The sequence below is a fragment of the Dendrobates tinctorius genome, unplaced genomic scaffold (assembly GCF_039654945.1).
Source record: "Dendrobates tinctorius isolate UK_male_01 unplaced genomic scaffold, ASM3965494v1 ptg000158l, whole genome shotgun sequence".
Classification (NCBI taxonomy): Eukaryota; Metazoa; Chordata; class Amphibia; order Anura; family Dendrobatidae; genus Dendrobates; species Dendrobates tinctorius.
Window position 1 is genome coordinate 9,179,013 of NW_027361825.1, and position 21,757 is coordinate 9,200,769.

Genomic DNA, 21,757 nt, shown 5'->3' on the forward strand with positions numbered 1-21,757 from the left:
ATTGGCTGGAATTCAGATCGGACGCCATGTCACGTTTGGAGAGTCCCTGATGTACCTAAACAGTGGAAACCCCCTACAAGTGACCCCATTTTGGAAACTAGACCCCCCAAGGAACTTATCTAGATGTGTGGTGAGAACTTTGAACCCCCAAGGGCTTCACAGAAGTTTATAACATACAGCCGTACAATTAAAAAATCATATTTTTTCCACAAAAATCATCTTTTCACCCTCAATTCTTATATTTCCAAGGGTAACAGGACCCTAAATGTTATTGCGCAATTTGTCCTGAATACGCTGATACCCCACATGTGGGGGTAAACCACTATTTGGGAGCATGACAGGGCTCGGAAGGGAAGCAGCGCCATTTGACGTTTTTGGCTAGAATTGAGATCGGACACCATGTTGCGATTGGAAAACCCCTAATGTACCTAAACAGTGGAAACACCCACAAATGACCCCATTTTGGAAACGAGAACCCCTAAGGAACTTATCTAGATGTGTGGTGAGCACTTTGAACCCCCAAGGGCTTCACAGAAGTTTATAATGCCCAGGCATGAAAATAAAAAAATTGTATTTTTTCCACAAACATGATCTTTTAGTCACCATTTTTTTTATTTTCCCAAGGGTAACAGGAGAAATTGAACCTCAAAAGTTGTTGTCCAATTTGTCCTGAGTACGCTGACGCCCCATATGTGGGAGAAAATTACTGTATGGACACACGTCTGGGCTCGGAAGAGAAGCAGTGATGTTTTGGAATGCAGACTTTGAGGGAATGTTCTGCGGGTGTCATGTTGCCTTTGGAGAGCCCCTTATGTACCTAAACAGTGGAAACCCCCCACAAATGACCCCATTTTGGAAACGAGACCCCCTAAGCAACTTATCTAGATGTGTGGTGAGCACTTTGAACCCCCAAGGGCTTCACAGAAGTTTATAATGCCAGGACATGAAAATAAAAAAATCGTATTTTTTCCACAAACATGATCAATTAGTCCCCAATTTTTTCATTTTCCCAAGGGTAACAGGAGAAATTGGACCCCAAAAGTTGTTGTCCAATTTGTCATGAGTACGCTGACACCCCATATGGGCGAGAAACCTACTGTATGGACACACGTCGGGGCTCAGAAGGGAAGCAGTGACGTTTTGGAATGCAGACTTTGATGGAATGGTCTGCGGGTGTCATGTGCGTTTGGAGAGCCCCTGATGTACCTAAACTATTGAAACTCCCAACAAGTGACCCCATTTTGGACACTAGACCCCCCACGGAACTTATCTAGTTGTGTGGTGAGCACTTTGAACCCCCAAGTGCTTTACAGAAGTCTATAACGCTCAGACGTGAAAATAAAAAAATCATTTTTTTCCACAAAAATGATATTTTTGCCCCCAATTTTTTATTTTCCTAAGGGTAACAGGAGAAATTGGACCCAAAAATTGTTTTGCAATTTGTCCTGAGTAGGCTGATACCCTACATGTGGGGATAAAACACTGTTAGGGCGCATGGCAGAGCTTGGAAGGGAAGGAGCACCATTTGACTTTTTCAACTCAGAATTGGCTGGAATTGAGATCAGACACAATGTTGCATTTGGAGAGCCCCTGATGTGCCAAAACAGTGGAAACCCCCAATTCTAACTCCAACCTGAACCCCAACACACCCCTAACCCTAATCTCAGCCCTAACCCTAACCCTAACCCTAGCCCTATCCCTAACACTTGCCCTAACCCTAACTCTAACCCTAGCCCTAACCCTGGCCCTAACCCTAACCCTAATGGAAAAATGGAAATAAATACATTTTTTTTTAAATTATTTTTCCCTAACTAAGGGGGTGATAACGGGGGTTTGATTTACTATTTATGGCGGTTTTTATGTTTGGCAGCTGTCGCACGCTAAAAGACGCTTTTTATTGTAAAAATAGTTTTTGCATCACCACATATTGAGAGCTATAATTTTTCCGTATTTTGACCCACCGAGTCATGTGAGGTTGTATTTTTTGTGGGACGAGTTGACGTTTTTATTGGTACCATTTTCGGGCATGTGACATCTTTTGATCGCTTTTTATTCTGATTTTTGGGACGCAGAATGAACAAAAACCAGCGTTTCATGAATTTCTTTTGGGGGAGTGCGTTTACACCGTTCCACGTGCGTTAAAATTGATAAAGCGGTTTTATTCTTCGGGTCGGTACGGTTACAGCAATACCTCATTTAGGTCGTTTTTTTATGTTTTGTCGGTTTTATGCAATGAAAACTATTTTATATAAAAAATAATTATTTTTGCATCGCTTTATTCTGCGAGCTATAACTTTTTTATTTTTTTGCTGATGATGCTGCGTGGCAGCTTGTTTTTTGCAGGACAAGATGATGTTTTCAGCGGTACCATGGATATTTATATGCGTCTTTTTGATCGCGCGTTATTACACTTTTTGTTTGGCAGTATGATAATAAATCATTATTTTTTGCTTCGTTTTTTATTTTTATTTTTTAAGGGGTTCACTAAAGGGGTTAACTAATGGGACAGTTTTATAGGGCGGGTCATTACGGACGTGGCGATACCTTATATGTGTACTTTTATTGTTTTGTTTTTTTTTTATTTCCAAAAAATGGATTTATTGGGGGAATATTTTTTTTTTTTCTAATTTATTTGGCGATTTTTTTAAATTATTTTAACACTTTTTTTAATTTTTTTTTTAACTTTATTAAATAGTCCCAGGTGGGACATCACTGTCCTGTGACAGATCGCTGATCTGTCACATCACAGATCACTGTGACAGATCAGCGATCTGTCACAGGCAGTGCCGAAGGCTTCCTCATGCCTGCGCTTTGCAGGCACTGAGGAAGCCAGGTTCCTGCAGGCCCCCGAAGGCCCCCGTCGCCATCTTGGATTCGGGGGCCTGCAGGAAAGGAGCCCCCCGCAGCAGCGCTGCACATTGCGCTGCCGTGGGGGGCTCAGGGAAGCACGGAGGGAGCCCCCTCCCTGCCGATGCTTCCCTTTAACCCCCGGTACACCGCGATCGTGTTTGATCACGGTGTGCAAGGGGCTAACGTGTCGGGGCGGTCCATGACCGCCCCTGACACATTGTGTTGGGTGTCAGCTGTGATAATCAGCTGACACCCGGCCGCGATCAGCGGCGCTCACCACGTGGGCGCCGCTGATCGCGGTAGACGTACTATCCCGTCCATGGGCATAGGGGCCCGGGTTCCATGGACGGGATAGTACGTCTGATGTCAGAAAGAGGTTAAAGTCTCCCAGAATGAACAAATTGCCCTTCTTTTTTAACTGTACTTTCCTCATCACTTTATTGAGAAAACTCAGTTGTTTTGTGTTAGGGCAGTACACATTAACAATTGTACATTGAGACGAGTTAATTTCACAGATCAGAATATGGTACCTGCCGGCGGGGTCCACCACCTCCTCAATTAAATGAAATGGCACTGTGTTTTTTATTAACGTGATTACTCCTGCCTTTTTTTTGGGAGATGAGGATGAGAAAGAGTGTAGAAAGTCCCTGTGGGTGAAGTTTGGATGATTACCTTTTTTAAATTTCGATTCATGAATGCAGACGACGTCTGCATGTGAATGCTTAATTTCTTTCCACAATGTCTACCTCTTCCATGGGCTGTTAAGCCCTCTGACATTGTAGGACATACACTTTAGTTGCATAGTGCGAAGTGTCAAAGGAGCTGTAGGAACACCAAGAAAAAAAACAAAAAAGGTTTAACAATCAGAAACAAATGGATTTGTCAAATACAATACAATATAACTGGTATGAGCAAGAAATTCAAGACTGGGTCTTTTCCCTGAGGAAGTCTCGACCTGTTGGGGGAAAAGTTCGTGAAAAAGAAGAAAGCTCTCCATTTTTACCCCATGGTTATTGAGACGATAGCCCTGAATTTTTCGAAGTCTCTTTAGTTCTTTAAAGTCAGATCAGGAATGAGATTTGAATAATGCCATACCTTCCTCCAAAGTGTTAATCACTACGAATTTATCTCTATGGTTGAACATCAGTTTAGTGGGGAATCCCCATCTGTACTGGATATTTTTTCCTCTTAAAATGTCTGTTAAAGGCTTGAAAGATCTACGAGTGTCCAGAGTATGTTTTGAGAGATCTGTAAATATTTTTAGTTGGTGATAAGGTTCCGGGAGCGAACCCTTGGTTTTGACGTAATTCTGTATCTTTTCTTTGGTGCCAAAAAAATGTAATCGAAGGATCGTATCTCTTGGTTTGTCTGCTTTGATGCCTTGGAGTTTAGGGAGTCTATGGATTCTGTCAATGCATAGATCTAGAGCATTGAGGTTTGGTATTGTTTTTTTGAAAATAGTTTTGACAAATTCTGGTAGTTCTGATTGGCTTACTTCTTCTGGAATACCCCTGATTTTCAAATTATTTCTCCGACTCCTGTCCTCTAAATCTGCCATTTTGGTTCTGAGATCGTTAATTTCTTTTTTTAAAACTATATTTTGGCTGGTTAGTGATTCTGTCTTATTTTCAAGGTCAATTATTTTGGATTCATAGATTTCCAGTTTATGGGTAAAACCTCTGCAGACCTCCTCGAAAGAGGCATTATGTTTAGCAAAGCCCGAGTTTAGTTTTTCGTCAATCAGTGAGGTTATTTTTTGAAAGAATATTTCTTCGTGGCTCATTTTTGGAGTCTTTTGTTCAGATTCTGGTCGGTCTTTTTTATTTTTATTTTCTGAGTCCGAATTTCTCTCCTCTTCTGGAGCACTTCTCTTGGTCGAGACAGAAGTATCCATCAGCTGACTCGATGCTGAGGAGGCAGCTGTCGCAGAGGGTGAGTTTTTGCTCCTAGTAATTGGGGTGGTATTTTGAGAAGTGGATTTAGCACTGTTTGATTGCGTTGTTATTTTATGAGTTTTGTAGTCATCAGCTTTTTGGGGAGATCTGAACTTAATTGGACTCAACAGGGTGGGAATATCTGTATTTGATCTGGAGTAAGATGCAGAGGCTTTCCTTTGGCTTTGTAGTGGTTTTTTATTTTCAGACTTTTGTTCCATTTGGGAATTATGATATATAAGCGAGTTATTTAGAATGAGTCCCCTAATTTGAGTGGACCAATTCCCGGCTTTAAATAAGTAAGGCGGCAAGAGGGACACCTTCCGTGTATCTTCTCTGTTGTCACAGAGAAATATTTATTTATCCACCAGGTGGAGCTGTGGCACTGATAGGAGTCACTAGGTCAGACTTTGTTATGGGTACTATGTACCTTAAAGATTTATTCTCTGTATCAATCCACAGAGTCTGCTTTACATTCCACAGCGTTGCTCCCTGTCCCTCAATAAATGGCGATTTCCCCTACAGCACTTCCCGTCCACTTTATGTAAAACACGCGCTCTGCAGGCTATACTTCTACAGCCTGACTCCCGGTTCCTTGAACATTGGAGTGTATATATTACCCTTTGTGATGTTCCACAGCAGGCTTCCCGCTTAAACAGTAACCCCGTCTCCCTCTCAAATATTAGTGCTGGGATGGTAATTTACTAAGCATAGATCATATCAAGTTCCACAATATTGGCTCCCGCTGGTCAGTCTAGGGTACAACCCCTTCTTTACACTTGCTGAGCGCTAGAGTCTATGGAGGATTCCCGTTACCGGTCTTACCTTGTGCCCCTACTTGCAGGGAGGGCACTGACGCTGCTGAGGGGTCTGTAGCGGTCTGGAGCGCTGTTCACTGAAAACAGTGCGGCTCCCTCTCTTGTCTTTTGCCACAGTCCGCGGCTCTCGTTTACTGGCACCTCTATGTGTCCAGCTGCACTGTCCTCCGGTAGATATCTGTGTAAATGCCCGCACAGCGGTGTCCTCAGCGATGGTCCGGGTAAGGCCCGCTCGCCGTCAGTCTCGGGTCCTCGCTGCGTCTGCGTTTGGCAATGTAGCGGCGTGTAAGAGCAGGAGCCCCGACTATGAATCAGGCGGCACTTAAGCTACTGCCGCCTCTCCAGAAAGCTTCTCCGCAGCTGCGGTCTCAAAATTTTAGATCCCCACGCTTCCTCAGCTGGCAGGCGGTGGTCCTAACCGGGGGAGGACAGTCAATATCCTAGCAGCCGCCACTGTCTTCTACTGCGAGTCACAGCGTAGCTCCGGCGAATGGATGCCGGTGATTGTTATAATCCCTCAGGGGGAAGGGAGAAGTCTCTTCCTGGGGTTAGTTAAAGATGCTTGTGTCAGAGAGTATCTCTCATAAAAGTCTGGTGAGGCTCTGGAGTTTGTCTTCCATGTTCACAGGGTAATCTTAATCTCTTGAGATGTAGTAGCTGGGATCCAAAATGGCAGCGTGACCATGAGAGGCCACCAGCTCAAAGTTCAAATCTTCTTATCTCAAGTTCTCCTTTACCTAGAGATCTGGTTTTGGTCTCAATTTAAGCCCTGAGTGTTAGGCTTTTGGTAAGAGGCAGAATCTTGGCAGGTGTTGGGTCTCAAAGTCGCTTTTGACGCTTTTTGTTGGGGTCTCTGTGCGAGCTTAAGACTCTTGCTTCCTCATGTGGCAGAAGCCAGGCCACGCCCCCCGACTGCTACATTTTTAAACCTCCTAAAAGGCTAACAAAATAATATCACATTTTACAAATGGTGCTGATGTAAAGCAGGCATGTGGAAAATGTTATTTATTAAGTTTTTCTATGGTATGACTATCTGAATTGAAGGGATAATTATTCTCCTGGTAGGGGGGAGATGCTAGAATGGATGGACTGCTGGTAAGGGAGCAGATGCTAGAATAGATAGGCTCCTGGTAGGGGGCAGATGCTAGAATGGAAGGGTTCCAGATAGGGGGCAGATGCTGGAATGGTTGGGCTCCTGGTAGGGGGCAGATATTAGAATGGATGGGTCTTGGTAGGTGGCAGATGCTAGAATGGATGGGTCTTGGTAGGGGGCAGATACTAGAATGGACGGTCTCCTGGTGGGGGGTCAGATACTAGAATGGATGGGCTTTTGTTAGGAGTCAGATATTTGAATGGATGGGCACATGTTATAATGGGCTCCTGGTAGGGACAGATGCTAGAATAGATGGGATCCTGGTAGGAGCAGAAGATAGAATTGATGGGCTCCTGGTAGGGGCAATGCTAGAATGGATGGGATCCTGGTAGGGGCAATGCTAGAATGGATGGGCTCCTTGTAGGGGCAGATGCTAAAATGTCTGGGCTATTGGTAGGGCCTGATGCGAAAATGTATTGGCTATTGGTGGGGGCAGATGCTAGAATGGATGGACTATTGGTAGGGGCAGATGCTAGAATGTATGGGCTGCTGCTAGGGGGCAGATGCTAGAATGTCTGGGCTCCTGGTAGGAGGGCAGATGCTAGAATGGAAGGGCTCCAGATAGTGGGCAGATGCTAGAATGTATGGGATACTGGTAGGAGCAGATGCTAGAATGTATGGGATACTGGTAGGGGCAGATGCTAGAATGGAAGGGTTGCTGATAGGGGCAGATGCTAGAATGGATGAGCTCCTGGTAGGGGCAGATGCAAGAATGGATGGGCTCCTGGTAGGGGCAGATGCTGGAATGGATGGACTCCTGCTAGAGGGCAGCTGCTAGAATGTATGGGCTCCTGATAGGGGGCAGATGATAGAATGTATGAGCTCCTGGTAGGGGAAGATGCTAGAATGGATGGGCTCCTGGTAAGGGGAGATGCTAGAATGTATGGGCTCCTGGTAGGGAAGCAGATGCTAGAATGGAAGGGCTCCTGGTAGGGGGCAGATACTAGAATGGAAGGTCTCCTGGTAGGGGGACAGATACTAGAATGGATTGGCTTTTGGTAGGGGTCAGATATTAGAATGGATGGGCTACTGGTAGGGGCACATGTTAGAATGTATGGGGTCCTGGTAGGAACAGATGCTAGAATAGATGGGATCCTGGTAGAAGCAGATGATAGAATGGATGGGCTCCTGGGAGGGGCAATGCTAGAATGGATGGGCTCCTTGTAGGGGCAGATGCTAAAATGTATTGGCTATTGGTAGGGGCAGATGCTAGAATGGATGGACTATTGGTAGGGGCAGATGCTAGAATGTATGGGCTTCTGCTAGGGGGCAGATGCTAGAATGTCTGGGCTCCTGGTAGGAGGGAAGATGCTAGAATGGAAGGGCTCCTGGTAGGGGGGTAGATTCTAGAATGGATGGGCTCCTGTTAGGGGGCAGATGCTAGAATGGATAGGTTCATGGTAGGGGGAGACAGATGAAAGAAGGGATGGCATCCTGGTAGGGGGGGCAGATGCTTGAGAGTGGATTGGCTCCTGGTAGGGGGCAGATACTAGAATGGATGGGCTCCTGGTAAGGGCAGATTCTAGAATGGATGGGCTCCTGGTAGGGGGCAGATGCAAGAATGAATGGGCTCCTGGTAGGGGAGACAGATGCTAGGATAGATGGGCTCCTGGTAGGAGTGCAGATGCTAGAATGGATTGGCTCCTGGTACCATCCTCTCTTCCTCATGACACATAGCCTCTGCCTCCTCCTCTTCAGGCCATCCATGCTGGACAGGCATGAAGATGGGATTGGGAGTCCCCTCTGTAGCGCAGCCCAAAAACTCCTGTTCCTCCTCATCCTCGTCCTCCTGTTCCACGTCATCACCTATTGTGGCCTGAGAATATTGTGTGAGGCTGGACTGTGTGGTATCAGCCACTGTAAATTCTTGCATCATAGCCACCTGCTCGGAATTCAAAGCTTCCTCTTTGAAATTCTGCAGCGAATGTTTTAATAGATAAGCAGCAGCTTGGTTACGCTGATAATAGCATCATCAGCGCTCACCATCTTGGCGCAGTACTCAAAGTTTTGAAGTACCTCACATATGTCAGTGATCAACACCAACTCGGCAAATGTTATGTGTGGGGGCAGAGTGTTACTCTGACAGGCATTGAGAAGCTGGAATTCAGACACTGTCCTCTGCTGCCCACTAAGCTTTGCCAACATATGAAATGTCGAAGTCAAGTGTGTGGGCAGGTCACAAATCAGTTGGCAATGAGGCAAATTAAAGCACTGATGCAGCAAAGCTAGATCGGCGAAAGCCTGAGATGACTTTCAAAAATGTGCGCGGACACAGTGTAACTTGGCAAGTAGGTCTGGCAAGTCAGGTTATGTTTTTAAAAACCGCTGTACAACCAAATTCAGCACATGGGCTATGCATAGAATGTATACCAGGTTGCCGAGCTTTAAAGCCGCCACCAAGTTACGCCTTTATCGCACACAACCAGACCTAGTTGGAGGTTCAGCGGGGAAAGACAATGATTGATCTTTTCTTTTATACCTTTCAACAGTTCGGCTGTGTGGTGAGCTTTATCACCTAAACAGATGAGCTTCAGCAGGGCGTGCTGCCGCTTCGCCAAGGCAGTGCGGCAGGCTTCCCAGCTGGGGAGTGATAGGGAGGCTAGTTCTGTTGAGGATGATGATGTTGAGGAGGAGAGGCAAGAACTGGAATACAAGGAGACTGAAACCCTGATGGAAGTTGGGACCGCTATTCTTGGTATGGGTAAGAAATGTGATGTCCCAGCCTCTGACTTTGTCCCATACTCCACCAGGTTAACCTAGTGTGCCATCGGGGAAATGTATCTTTTATGGTTATGATTAGAGATGAGTGATTACGTTCGCCGAATTTGCAATATTCGCCGATTAATTCGTCAAATATTCACCAAACATTACCGAACACCTTTCGCGTCAATGGGAGGCAAAAACAAACGCATGCACAACACCTTAGAATGGCCTTAAATGCTGCCAAAATACATGAAATGTGGGACAGACACCAGGTATGAGGTACCATGGGGCTGCAGCAATCAGCCAGGAATGAGGTATCGGGGTCTGGGACAGCATTTAAAGCATTCCAATGAATGTCACAGAAAGGCTAGGTAGGTGAAGGATTGGTGTAGGGCCCCCTTTCAGGGAGCCATGACACCACATGCAATACAAATATCAGTTTTATAGATTACCATTGTCAGAATAATTTAGGATATTAACACGGGTAGCTGAGTACAGGGAAGTGGAGGCCTGACAGTCTCGAAGGCTTACTGCTACAGGCAACACACATGAAGGAGACCTAACCAGGAGTGTTCACATTTTCCAAAATTATTAGCAGACACCACCAAAGTGGCATCAATTTTATCACAGTAGAAATAGTACACTAGGGACCGACAGGCCTTTCACTATACCCAATCCAGCAGATGGACACTCAATATTGAGTGTTAACATTTCCAAAAATTATTGGCAGATGCCACCAAAGTGGCATCAATTTCACCACAGTAGAAATAATAGAATAGGAATCAACAGGTCATTCACTATACCCAATCCAGCAGATGAACACCCTACAAGGAGTGTTCACATTTAAAACAAAATGAGGGCCTTACACCTCAGAAGTGGCATCAATTTCACCACAGTAGAAATAGCAGAATAGGGACTGACAGTTCTCTCACTACACTAAATACAGCACATTTGACACTCAACCATTAGTAGAATAGGGACCGACACGTCTTCCACTACACCCAACCCAGCAAATGGACACCCAACGAGGAGTGTTCACATTTCCAAATATTATTGGCAGACACCACCAAAGTGGCATCAATTTGACCACAGTAGAAATTGTAGAATAGGAACTGACAGGTCTTTCACTACACCCAATAAACGTATTCAGGGGAATTTGTAGTTATATTCCGCGCTGCCGCAAGAAAGCACTCCAGGAGAGAGATGTCAAAGATTCACAGTGGTTTATTCAACACGTTTCAGGGGTCTCATGCATTGAATAAACCACTGTGAATCTTTGACATCTCTCTCCTGGAGTGCTTTCTTGCGGCAGCGCGGAATATAACTACAAATTCCCCTGAATACGTGATTACTTCTGGTCGTTGTGGACCTGTGGATCTGCAGCAGCCGCCAGCCTTTATGCCCTTTTTTTCATTCTAACCAGGTGAGCAAATTTCTTGGTGTAATCTCTCCTTGTAACGTGGATAAGACCCTATTGCGCTTTTGTGTCTCCTTTTCTTTGCACTACACCCAATACAGCAGATGGACACCCTATAAGGAGTGTTCACATTTAAAGAAAAGAGGGCCTTTCACCACAAAAGTGGCATCAATTTCACCACAGCAGAAATAGTAGAATATGGATCAAAGGGTCTTTCACTACACCCAGTCCAGCAGATGAACACCCTACAAGGAGTGTTCACATTTAAAGAAATGAGGGCCTTACACCACATAAGTGGCATCAATTTCACCACAGTAGAAATAGTAGAATAGGGACCGACAGATCTTTCACTACAGCCAATCCAGCCAATGGACACCAAAATTGGAGTGTTCACATTTTAAAAATAAGGGGCCTGACACCACATCTTGCACTACAGATAACACAGTAGATGTAGACCAACCATGACTGTTCACATTTCCACAAATTTGTCTTAACATCAGCAGCAGTCACAGAAGCAACATTAAAGACATCACAGAGTGCAGTTACGTGACATTAATGCATCACATTAAAAAATCAATATCACCTAGTCTGTACAGTCTGCAATAGGGGTGCAAAAGTCCTTGGAGATCCATGACTTGTTCATCTTAATGAATGTTAGGCGGTCAACACTTTCGGGGGACAGCCGTATGTGCTTATCCTTCAGAACACCAGCAGCAGCACTAAAGACACGTTCTGAGAGACCGCTGGCTGCCGGGCACAGTAAAACCTCCAAGGCATGTGAGGCGAGCTCAGGCCACTCATCTATTTTGGAAGACCAAAATGTGAAAGGGTCCAAACCTTCCCTGATGGTATTGATATTTAGTTCTAGATTCTCCTGCACCATCTTTTCCTTTCGTCCACCACATGTAAGACTTGGACTCTGTTGTGCTGGTGCATAAGTTGGTCTAAAAAAAGTGTCAAATGACTCATATAAATTGCTTTTTCCACTTCCACCACTGCTGCAGCTAATGTTTTGGCATTGACGAATTGATGGGCCAGAGGTTGTAAGTCTACAGCTGCGATGCAAACTGTGTGCTTCACTGCTATCTTGGGGAAAAGCTCTCTAAAGGTTGTATAAAAGCATGTTTCGATACCCAAGCATTTGCGGGTCCCTTTCTAGGGTGGGAATCATCTGGCAAAATTTGGTTTTATAGAGTGGATCTAATAAAGTGGCAACCCAGTAGTCAGCATTATTCCTAATCATTACTATATGGGATCATGTTGCAGATAGTGCAGCAAGAAGGCACTCATGACGATCTCATGAGGTCCGAGCCCATGCTGTGTTGGTGGCTGGGTAACATGAGGCTTGTTTCCTCTTTCCCTTCCCGCCAACCTTAAAGAACAGAGAGGGGAGGATTATCCTCTTCATCTGACAGTTGCTCGCCCATCACCTCTTCCTCCTCCATTTGTTCCTTGGATCTTGCACCTTCAATAACAGTTTGAATGTTTTCATCACCAGCCCCCTTCGATCGCAGTAATCCACTCTCCCTTGGCACCCACCTGTATGACGACAGTATTGAATTTGGAGAAAAAAGAAAAAAATTCCAGCTACTAAAAGATCCATTTATTGAGTGAAAAGTAAGACACAGTTCACATGATTATCTCTATTACGCGTTTCGAACACCCACACTTTATCAAAAGCTTTTTGATAAAGAACACAGTGTGGGTGTTCGAAACGCGTAATAGAGACAATCATGTGAACTGTATCTTACGTTTCACTCAATAAATGGATCTTTTAGTAGCTGGAATTTTTTTCTTTTTTCTGGAGCAACTACACGCTGGACGACGTGATTCCTTGCTCCCACACACCACAGGTTGTTTTCAAGTGAGCTGGTAAGACCCCTTATTTTTTTCCTCTCTTGAATTTGGAGACAATGTTATCCCTTTCGCAGCCTCCTCTGCTTCCTCCTCTTCTTCTGGAACCACATCTCCTCCCGCAGGCAATTTAAAGTCTGCTCCAGCATATAAATGATCGGAATAGTGATACTGATGATGGCGTCATCAGCGCTAACCATCTTAGTAGCCATTTCGGACTTTGTGAACAATATGGCGGAGAACGAATGGCGGGTCTTCCGCGATCTGCTTGAACTTTTGCAGGAGAATGAACCTACTGCAAGTAGGAGACATTTGCTTATTACCAATAAACCAACTAATCTATCTCGACCCTCGCTCTCTTGGTTCACTCAATCAATTTATTCTTTGAATTGACTAAGTCGGACATTCTCAAGCTGCCAATCAGAATTCACTGAGGACAAAGCCTTAGTCAACAGGAATGGTGTGCCCTTTGTCACCTTACAGATAACAAATTGTTTTTAATAAAGAAAGCAGACAAAGGGGGCAACGTTGTCCTGTGTCCTACACCTATGTATTTAAAAGAGGCCAGAAGACAACTATCCAATCCTAGGTTTTACCTTAAATTACCTTCAGAACCAGCAGCATTCTTCGCAGGAAAACTATTCCTTTTACTGCACAAAGCATGTGATTTTGAGATATTTACAGCTAAGGAAAGGAAGTTTTTATGGGTGGAGAATCCAATAAAACCAACTTTTTATATGCTGCCAAAGTGCACAAAGATATGGCTAAACCGCCGGGTTGATCCATTGTTGCAAGTATTGGGACTGGGAGCATTTGTGAGAAAGGCTATTACATATATTGACTTTTTCCTACAGCCTATGGTAAAACAACTAGCCTCCTGTGTGAAAGACACCACCCAATTCATTCAAATTTTGCAGGACGTAACACTTCACCCTGGCTCCTTCCTGGTGACATGTCACGATTCATTTTTGGATCTGTGTCAGAGTCTGGACTCTCTTATATAAACCTTTTTCCTTTCTGGCTCTCGGGGGTTAATATGGGTTTTTGCCCCTGGTGGCCGCTGGTGTTACTACAACTGTAGTTGGTCGTCTGCTGGGTTCGCCCCCCCCCCCGGTAGCCGCTGGTGTTACTACATGTTTAGTTAGTCAGCAGGTGGTGACTAGTCCCACTTCCCTTTATAAGGCCACCTGGTGCTGCAATTCACTGTTGATAATACTGGTCATTTGCTAGCCAACCTTGGTGAAGACTGAACCTACCTGGTGTGGAGGGGGTTCAGCTTATCTGGAGCAGTGGTTTTCCTGATGGAAGCTGTGTTCGGGTCCAGTGCAGAGCAAGCTAAGTGTGGTTGTTTTTCCTCGTCTGTTATTTTCCTTGGTGTCTTATTAGTACAGCGGTGGGACCAGTGTCCGCATTTGCCAGTTCCCTAGTAAGGGATAGGTGCAGGTTAAGTGAGGAACCTAGGTATCCTGGTCGTCGACAGGTTGAAAGAACCTGTATAGGGAACATGAGGAGAGTGCAGGAGGTGCCCACTTCCCCATTCCCTATTGTAGGGCCCACTGTTGTAATTGTTTCCCCGGTGTCCCCTTGTTTTTGTTAGGCGTCAGATTCCTGACACTGCACAGCAGGAATCCAGAGGCCAGACATCCAGCGGTCTCCCATTCTCCTCCGACCGCTCCAGGTGCTGCTCAGCAATCACGGTGAGCCAGGCGTGCTGCTCAGACTTGCTCTGACAGCCTGGATGTTGCTGCCACCTCTGGTGCAGCAATGGTAGCGCAACCTGCTCTGCAGGGAACCGCTCCAGAGGCTAAGTCCTCGTGCCGTGCTACTGGGCATGCCCACAAGGTGACCTCTCACTGGAGAGCAGGGGTCACATGCTCAGGTCCTGCGTCGGATCTGATTGGTCCTTCCAGGGTACTGGAAGGTCCCGGAAGCGCATGGCTATAAAAAGCCCTCATGGCGGCTCGGCCATGCGCTAGTATAGCATATTATGCTGTGTGTGTATGGTGATGGATGCATGGACTGGTGACTGACTTATTAAGAAACCCCTTCCCTCTGATAATATGAATGTTGACAGAGTGTTGGTTAGTCAGCGCCAGATTGTGGCAAGCTACACGCCACTGTGCCTCCTGCACTGCACACTAGCGTCCGACGGTGTCCGGCCTTCCGGCGCCGTCGTGCAGCGGCTATAGTTACTGCCGCGCTGTGGTAGCAGCGTCCATTGGCGGTTGCGGCTGCAACGCCACTCGCTGGTCATCCTGTGAGGCTAACAGGGCCAGCGTCCTTACATTGTTTATTGTAAGGCGACTCTGTGTCTTAACAGAGCCGCTCTTAGCGTTCGGGTGACGTTAACCCGAGCGCAGTACTTTACCTTTTGGTGCATCTGCCATTGTCCAGCTGTGGTCTTACCATCAACCGCACGGTGGACCCCGGGCGGCGAACGCACCTCCTATTATTTATATCTGGTGCGTTCCGCCGACCCTACCAGTTTTGTTTTGTTGTTTGATCGTTGGGTCGCGTCATGCAGGGCAAGTTGCCCTGTGACACCTGTTACTGTATGTGGAATCTCTTTACTTCAATATTAACCACAAGGATGGCATGCAGGCCATTACGTATTTCCTGGACCAAAAGGTACAATCTGACAGGATGCAAGACTTTTTTAATTGATCTATTGGACTTTGGGTACCGTTACACGGAGCGACGCACCAACGTTTCTGACAACGATACGATCTGGCTAAGATCGTTTGTGCATCACTAGTAAGCAGTCATACAGGCCGATCTTCATAACGACGCATCAGCGATCAGCGATCGTTGGTACCGTGTCACACACTGTCTATAATAGCGATTCAGACTTTGAATAGGCGTCCTTCAGTGCTATCTATATGAGTTCGGAGTCGCCAACGAGGTCGCTCGTCGTTGATAAGGGGCATCAAACACAGCGATGCATGCTGGTCAGCGTGACACCAGCGATCAAAAAATGATCCTGAACTTTCCCGCACGATCAGCGACATCGCAGCAGGGAGCCGGTCATTTCCGCGTGTCACACTTAGCGAGATCGCTAGCGATGTCGCTGTTGCGTCACAAAATAATTGTCGCTTGCAAGCCTTCTGCCACTCTATACCTATTATGGTTGTAATTGTTCTATATTTTGGCAGTGGTAATTTGTTTTAGGCGACTAGGGTTTTCGCAATGGAGAGGCGCAATTCTGGGTGCATTTGATTACTCCCATTTCTCCCTTTTGGTTTTGGGTGTCATGTATTCATGTGCAATTTTGCTGTGAATTTTGTACTTTGGTACGTATATATGTTATAATAAAGTTTGATAAAAATCTTTTATTCATTTTTGGATTCAATCACTCTGTGCTCCTCTGGTTTTATATATATATATATATATATATATATATATATATATATATATAAAAAGAAGAACTGACCAGCACCTCCTAATGTGAACACGTGCAAGCTGCAAATTGCACAATATAGACAAAAAGAATTGTGCATGAATCAAGGCCATGTGAAACCACAGAAACACATTAAAACCATTCAATTTGAGTAATAATCCCCAAAAACATTTTTTTCAAAAAAAATTTTTAAAACTTGTAGTATGATGAAAATGAAGGTTCTTAGTGCACAAATTGGCCAATTCATGTAAGCCCATCAACCACGGCAAGGTGACCTCCCCTGATGGGTCCCTGCTCTACCGTACGTAAGCCACTTCTGGGCCACCAGCCTAAAATTTTGGACAAACATGTCACTACCGGGCATGTCAGTAATCAGATACTCCGGATTGGCCACTCGACAGTGATGTCAGCGATGATATCAATGCACACGCTCACTAGGCATTTCCACGCTCCGCTCCAGCATTACAAGTGCTGGCAACTATGCCCACACAGTATTTCACAAAAGAGATAAACCTCAATACCTAAATGGAATGGATATGAGATAAATTTATCCCAAGGCCCGAATTTTGCTAGTGACATCTGGCACCCAGTTTATATGGTGAATGTTTGCTGGCATGTGCATTTAGCCCATAGTGCATAGTAGTGACGCAGGTGGTTAATCCCCTCTGTGGTTGCTAGCTGTGTGCTGGTACTCCGCCTCTGTCCTCTGCGGGGCATGTGGCGTAGTGCTTGTGGCTTATGCACAGCCATTGGTCTGAATGTTTTGGGTGTCCAGTTAATCACTTAATACGATCACTACAAGTGCTCCATTCCATTTAAGTATTGAGATTTATCTCTTTTGTGAACAAATGCAGTTTTTTCTTATGAAATACTGTGTGGGCATAGTTGCCAGCACTTGTAATGGTGGAGCGGAGCGTGGAAATGCCTAGTGAGCATGCGCGTTGACATCATCGCTGACATCACTGTCGAGTGGCCAATCGGGAGTCTCTGATTACTGACATGCTCAGTTGTGCTCTGAGAATGTTGTTATGGTGGAACTACAACATGGCTCTGAGTGTTCCAGGTGATTTATAATGTTTATGCATCTTACATATCACATAGGTGTTTCACATCTTTTAATCATTGTTAATCTAGCTGTATCAATGATTGTAGGTACGGTTGGATATAATGTTTTGCACTCTAACATGCACCTTATACAGTGGGGAAAAAAAGTATTTAGTCAGTCAGCAATAGTGCAAGTTCCACCACTTAAAAAGATGAGAGGCGTCTGTAATTTACATCATAGGTAGACCTCAACTATGGGAGACCAACTGAGAAAAAAAAATCCAGAAAATCACATTGTCTGTTTTTTTTTTCATTTTATTTGCATATTATGGTGGAAAATAAGTATTTGGTCAGAAACAAGCAATCAAGATTTCTGGCTCTCACAGACCTGTAACTTCTTCTTTAAGAGTCTCCTCTTTCCTCCACTCATTACCTGTAGTCCATTCAGCACTTTTCCCATTCATTTGAACATTTTCACTGCCCCTCAGACCTCTTTGTAGGGTCTGGCCAAAAAAAGCTGAGCATGCGAGTATTAGGAACTGAGCTGTGTCTTCTAGACCTCTACCAGATGTACATTCAGCTATGTGAGGTTTGTTCTCTCTGTACCTGGAGTTCTGTATGCTTGATCTTTCCTTGCCTGACCTTGGACCTTGTTTTGACTATCCGTCCGTTTAACCCCTTCTGCTCTGATCCATTATTCTACGCTTTTGTCTCTTCCTCCTGTTTAAGACATACCCTCCTGGCTTCTGACCTTGCACTCTTTGACTATTCTGACTCACGGCTTGGTCACGAGGAGAGACTTACGTCACATTGTCATTAAGTAGGAGACAGTTCCCAGGACACAAGTCTAGTGGAACGGCATTTTCAATCATTTATAGTTAGAGTTGCCTGCATAATCCAAAAAAGTAGCAAATTCTCTCATTATAAACCCAAAAACATAGCAGAATCCTCCTGAGACAACCATTAATAACCTCAGTGATAGCAGCAATGGCTGGAAGTTCTGTGATTTCTGCACGTGTCTCATACTCAATCCTAAATGAATCAAGATATTTTGAAAATTTTGCATCCATTCTTTAATCATTTACACAACACTAACATGCTTATCCATCTTATGATTTCGATATATCCCCAACTTTAAATTCTTAGTGTTGAAATCTCAATGTTGCGGAGTGTATATACTATACTACCTGTAAGCGCTCATTCACATGTCCACTTTCTTCCTCATATATAGTTTCAACGGGTAAGTTTATGCAAAACTTTAACCAATTTTCCCATTCCTCAAAATATCGCTAATGTGAACGGACCCATTCATGGTTAAAGGTACGAGTGCTATCAGCAAAAAACACAGATAACACACGCACTCAAAAAACAGGCATGTGAGCCTACAATCTAACTTTAGCTGACCATAAAATGAACATCACATTCAAAAATAAAAGAGACAGACTTTAGTTGAATTACATTTCTTGTTTAATATATGTGCTCAATAAGTGGAAATATATATATATATCACATCTATATAATTCTATCTTAATGTACAGTATATAAAAAATATGTTCTGATATATTGCATATAAGGTCAACATTAAATGAAGCATTTTGGGAACATGAATAAGTAAATTATACTTGTATATCAGTTTTCCCTGCTGGCTCTTACAGCAAATCATACAGCAGAAAAGAATAAATGTCAGGGCAAGAAGAGTGCAAAATGATAGCTATTAGTGATGAGTGAGTGTGCTTGGATAAGGTGTTATCCGACCATGCTCTGGTCCTAACTGAGTGTCTTCAATGTGCTCAAATAATATGTTCTAGTGCCAGTGGCTGCATGTCTAGCAAACAGGCAATCCCTACTTGTGTTGCTGCTGTCGAACAATAGCGAGACATGCAGCCGCGGGGACTAGAACACATTATTCGAGCATGCTTAATACACTCGGTTAGCACCAATGCATGCTCGGATAAGGTTTTAGCACCCATCCCTACTAACTATCTATTGTAAAAAACTACAAGGGGTATACACATCTTCTAAAGTTAAAGATTAATTTCAATGTACAAGATAGGAATACCTATTTAAAGGAGACCTGCTTGAAAATTAACATAAAAAGGCCTATAAAGTGCGTACATAATATGAAAAGTTTTACTTAACGTTCCATTTCCAGGTTGCGGTATGAGCTGCTGAAGTTTGTGCTCTGAAGCCCGAGGTGCAACATGGTTTTCGAATAATGCCAACATATACTGATCAAATAACAGCTACATAGAGTCAGTAATAAAAAAGCAGCACTACACAATCTCTAAAGAATTTATTATAATTATTATTAATGTGATTTCTGATGGTCACAACCCTTGGGTGTCAGGCCAACAGTGGCACTCCGTTCAGCAGGGATGCATGATGTGCCCTGTTTACTGCTAAGGCTAGTGATGGGCTACAAAGATACTGGCTTTTTGTGCGCAGAAGGTTTGGTCTGTGCGATGAAGATGAATTAGTCTTCACCAAATAATGCTGCCATTTTGGAGAAAGTGCAAACCTGAAAAATTTGCCATTTGGTAAATGTTGACTTTTTGCAGCTCATTTGATCAATTTCAGATGGGGCCTCAACATAGATCCTTTTTAAAAATCAATTGTCCTAAATATTGTTCCTTAGTAGAAACATGACTGAAATTTGCCAAAAATTTGATTTCGAGTAAGGATACTCATTTTTCGACCTTCATCCTGTAGGGATACCAGCAGTCTCACGCACATCGATGACAGATATAGAACATTTACAGTGCCTTCCTTACGTAGTTCATCCCATTGTACTACATCTACAGCACTCTACTAGTACATGGTATTCATTGCGACTTGGAAAGCTATGCTATAAATCAACAAGGAGCAGATTTTCTCGGCTGAGTCTTGCCTGAGTCTTGCCCATTAATGACCAAACGGTTAGACGTTAGGAGATGTGGCAACAGCCATTCAAAAATCCATTGGATAATTTCCATACTGGACGTGTGTACAACTGTGCGCATTACTTAAAACAAATACAAATGCCACATAGATATAAATATTCATGAAAATAATTTTGTGCTTATGCTCTGCGTCTTCGTCCATCTTCAAATTTTGGATTGGTGGGTTCATTGTAAGGGCTAAATATGCCATGACTTCAGTGATGATGTAGTGAATGGTGCCCATGTCCATGATGCTCATGTCGTGGTGTTTGGACTGGTTAATGACGTGGAGGATGCCTTGGTGGATGATGGTGAGGTTCTGGATGAAAGTGTGGATGCTCAGGGTTATTGTTATAAAAGGTATTGTTGGGATAGTATGATGTGTAGGTGGAGGGGCCAGACAAAGTGGTTGTGGTAACTGGCAGAGTGCTAGAGACACCTGGAGCAGCGCCTGAGCTTATAGCCAGAAAACCTGTAGGGTATACTGAAGACATGACCTGCAAGAACAAAAAGCCAAGAAATCATCAATATTCTTTCCAAGACACCTTCAAGTAATGGTACGATATCTATTTTACTAAATTATTTGAGTCATTACTAAAGTAACAGATTTTTAAAATAATTTGAGCTGAGGTTTTCTGATTTCAACTACCATTCAGTTTACTTTGACCTTTAAGTCGTTCTGCCCCATGAACTCAGTCCTCCATATACCCTGTTAATTGTTTTTCTTGGGTCCTCATTTTTGGACCCAAAGCTAAAATATCTCTTGATCTACTGAACCCAGACTTACCATGGATCACATGGATCACCAATGACTCCAATAGTAACAACATAATGCTACATTTCACCTGCAGAGGTTTTGCATGGCTAAATGTTACTGCCAAGACAGCTAGCCATGATGAACAACAAATTACTGGACCAGCTTATATTTAAAGAGGACATGCTACCTTTATTTTTCTTTTTTTTAAATCCCACATATGGTTCCAGATATTTGGACCTTTTTATTTTGTGCACCCAATATGCAAATTTGTATGGTCTTTAACAAAGGGGCATTAATTACAGGGTAATTATGCAGAACATCCTAAATACACCCCCCAAGGAATCATGTGAACCTTACCCTTTAGGAAAAATCCATAAAAATTAGTACTCAATCAAAATGGTACCATATGGAAGAGTAAAAAAAAACACTCAGGAAATCAGCAGTAAAATAATAAAAGCAACAACGGCTCACTTTTTGACCCAGTGACAGATCCCCTTTAAAAAGGAATTTGTCAGTAAGATCAACTACATCATGGTCTGTGAGTCCCCCTTGCCTGTTCTGCATCACCCGTGACTGTTAGAGGCAGATGATGGCTAAATAATTCAACCATCATCTGCTGGGAAAGATGTGAGCTGTGAAAAAGATCCAGTGAGGATCGAAACGCGTAGCTGATCATATAGTGCCCCCCAGCACATTCATTTGCTCTGTGAGGAGAATAGCCGATATGCTGAATCACTGAATTTTAAATTTAATAAAGCAAGAAATTTTAGAAGCTGGAGTGTTCCTTTCTTTTCCTTCTGTCTTCAGTCAACGTTCGTTGGGTCCAGACGTGGTTCCGTGCTCCGGTTGTGGTTGGTGAGCTGGATAGGGCTTCTTATAGCCCACTTTTTTTATTTGTGCTAAATTCAACAA

The 21,757-nt window shown here is 43.9% G+C and overlaps 1 long non-coding RNA gene across 2 annotated transcripts in view; it reads left to right on the forward strand.

Moving 5' to 3' along the window:
• Nucleotides 1–21,757, forward strand: part of LOC141051819 (uncharacterized) — a 61,946-nt gene that overhangs the window by 30,453 nt on the left and 9,736 nt on the right. The window lies entirely within an intron of this gene.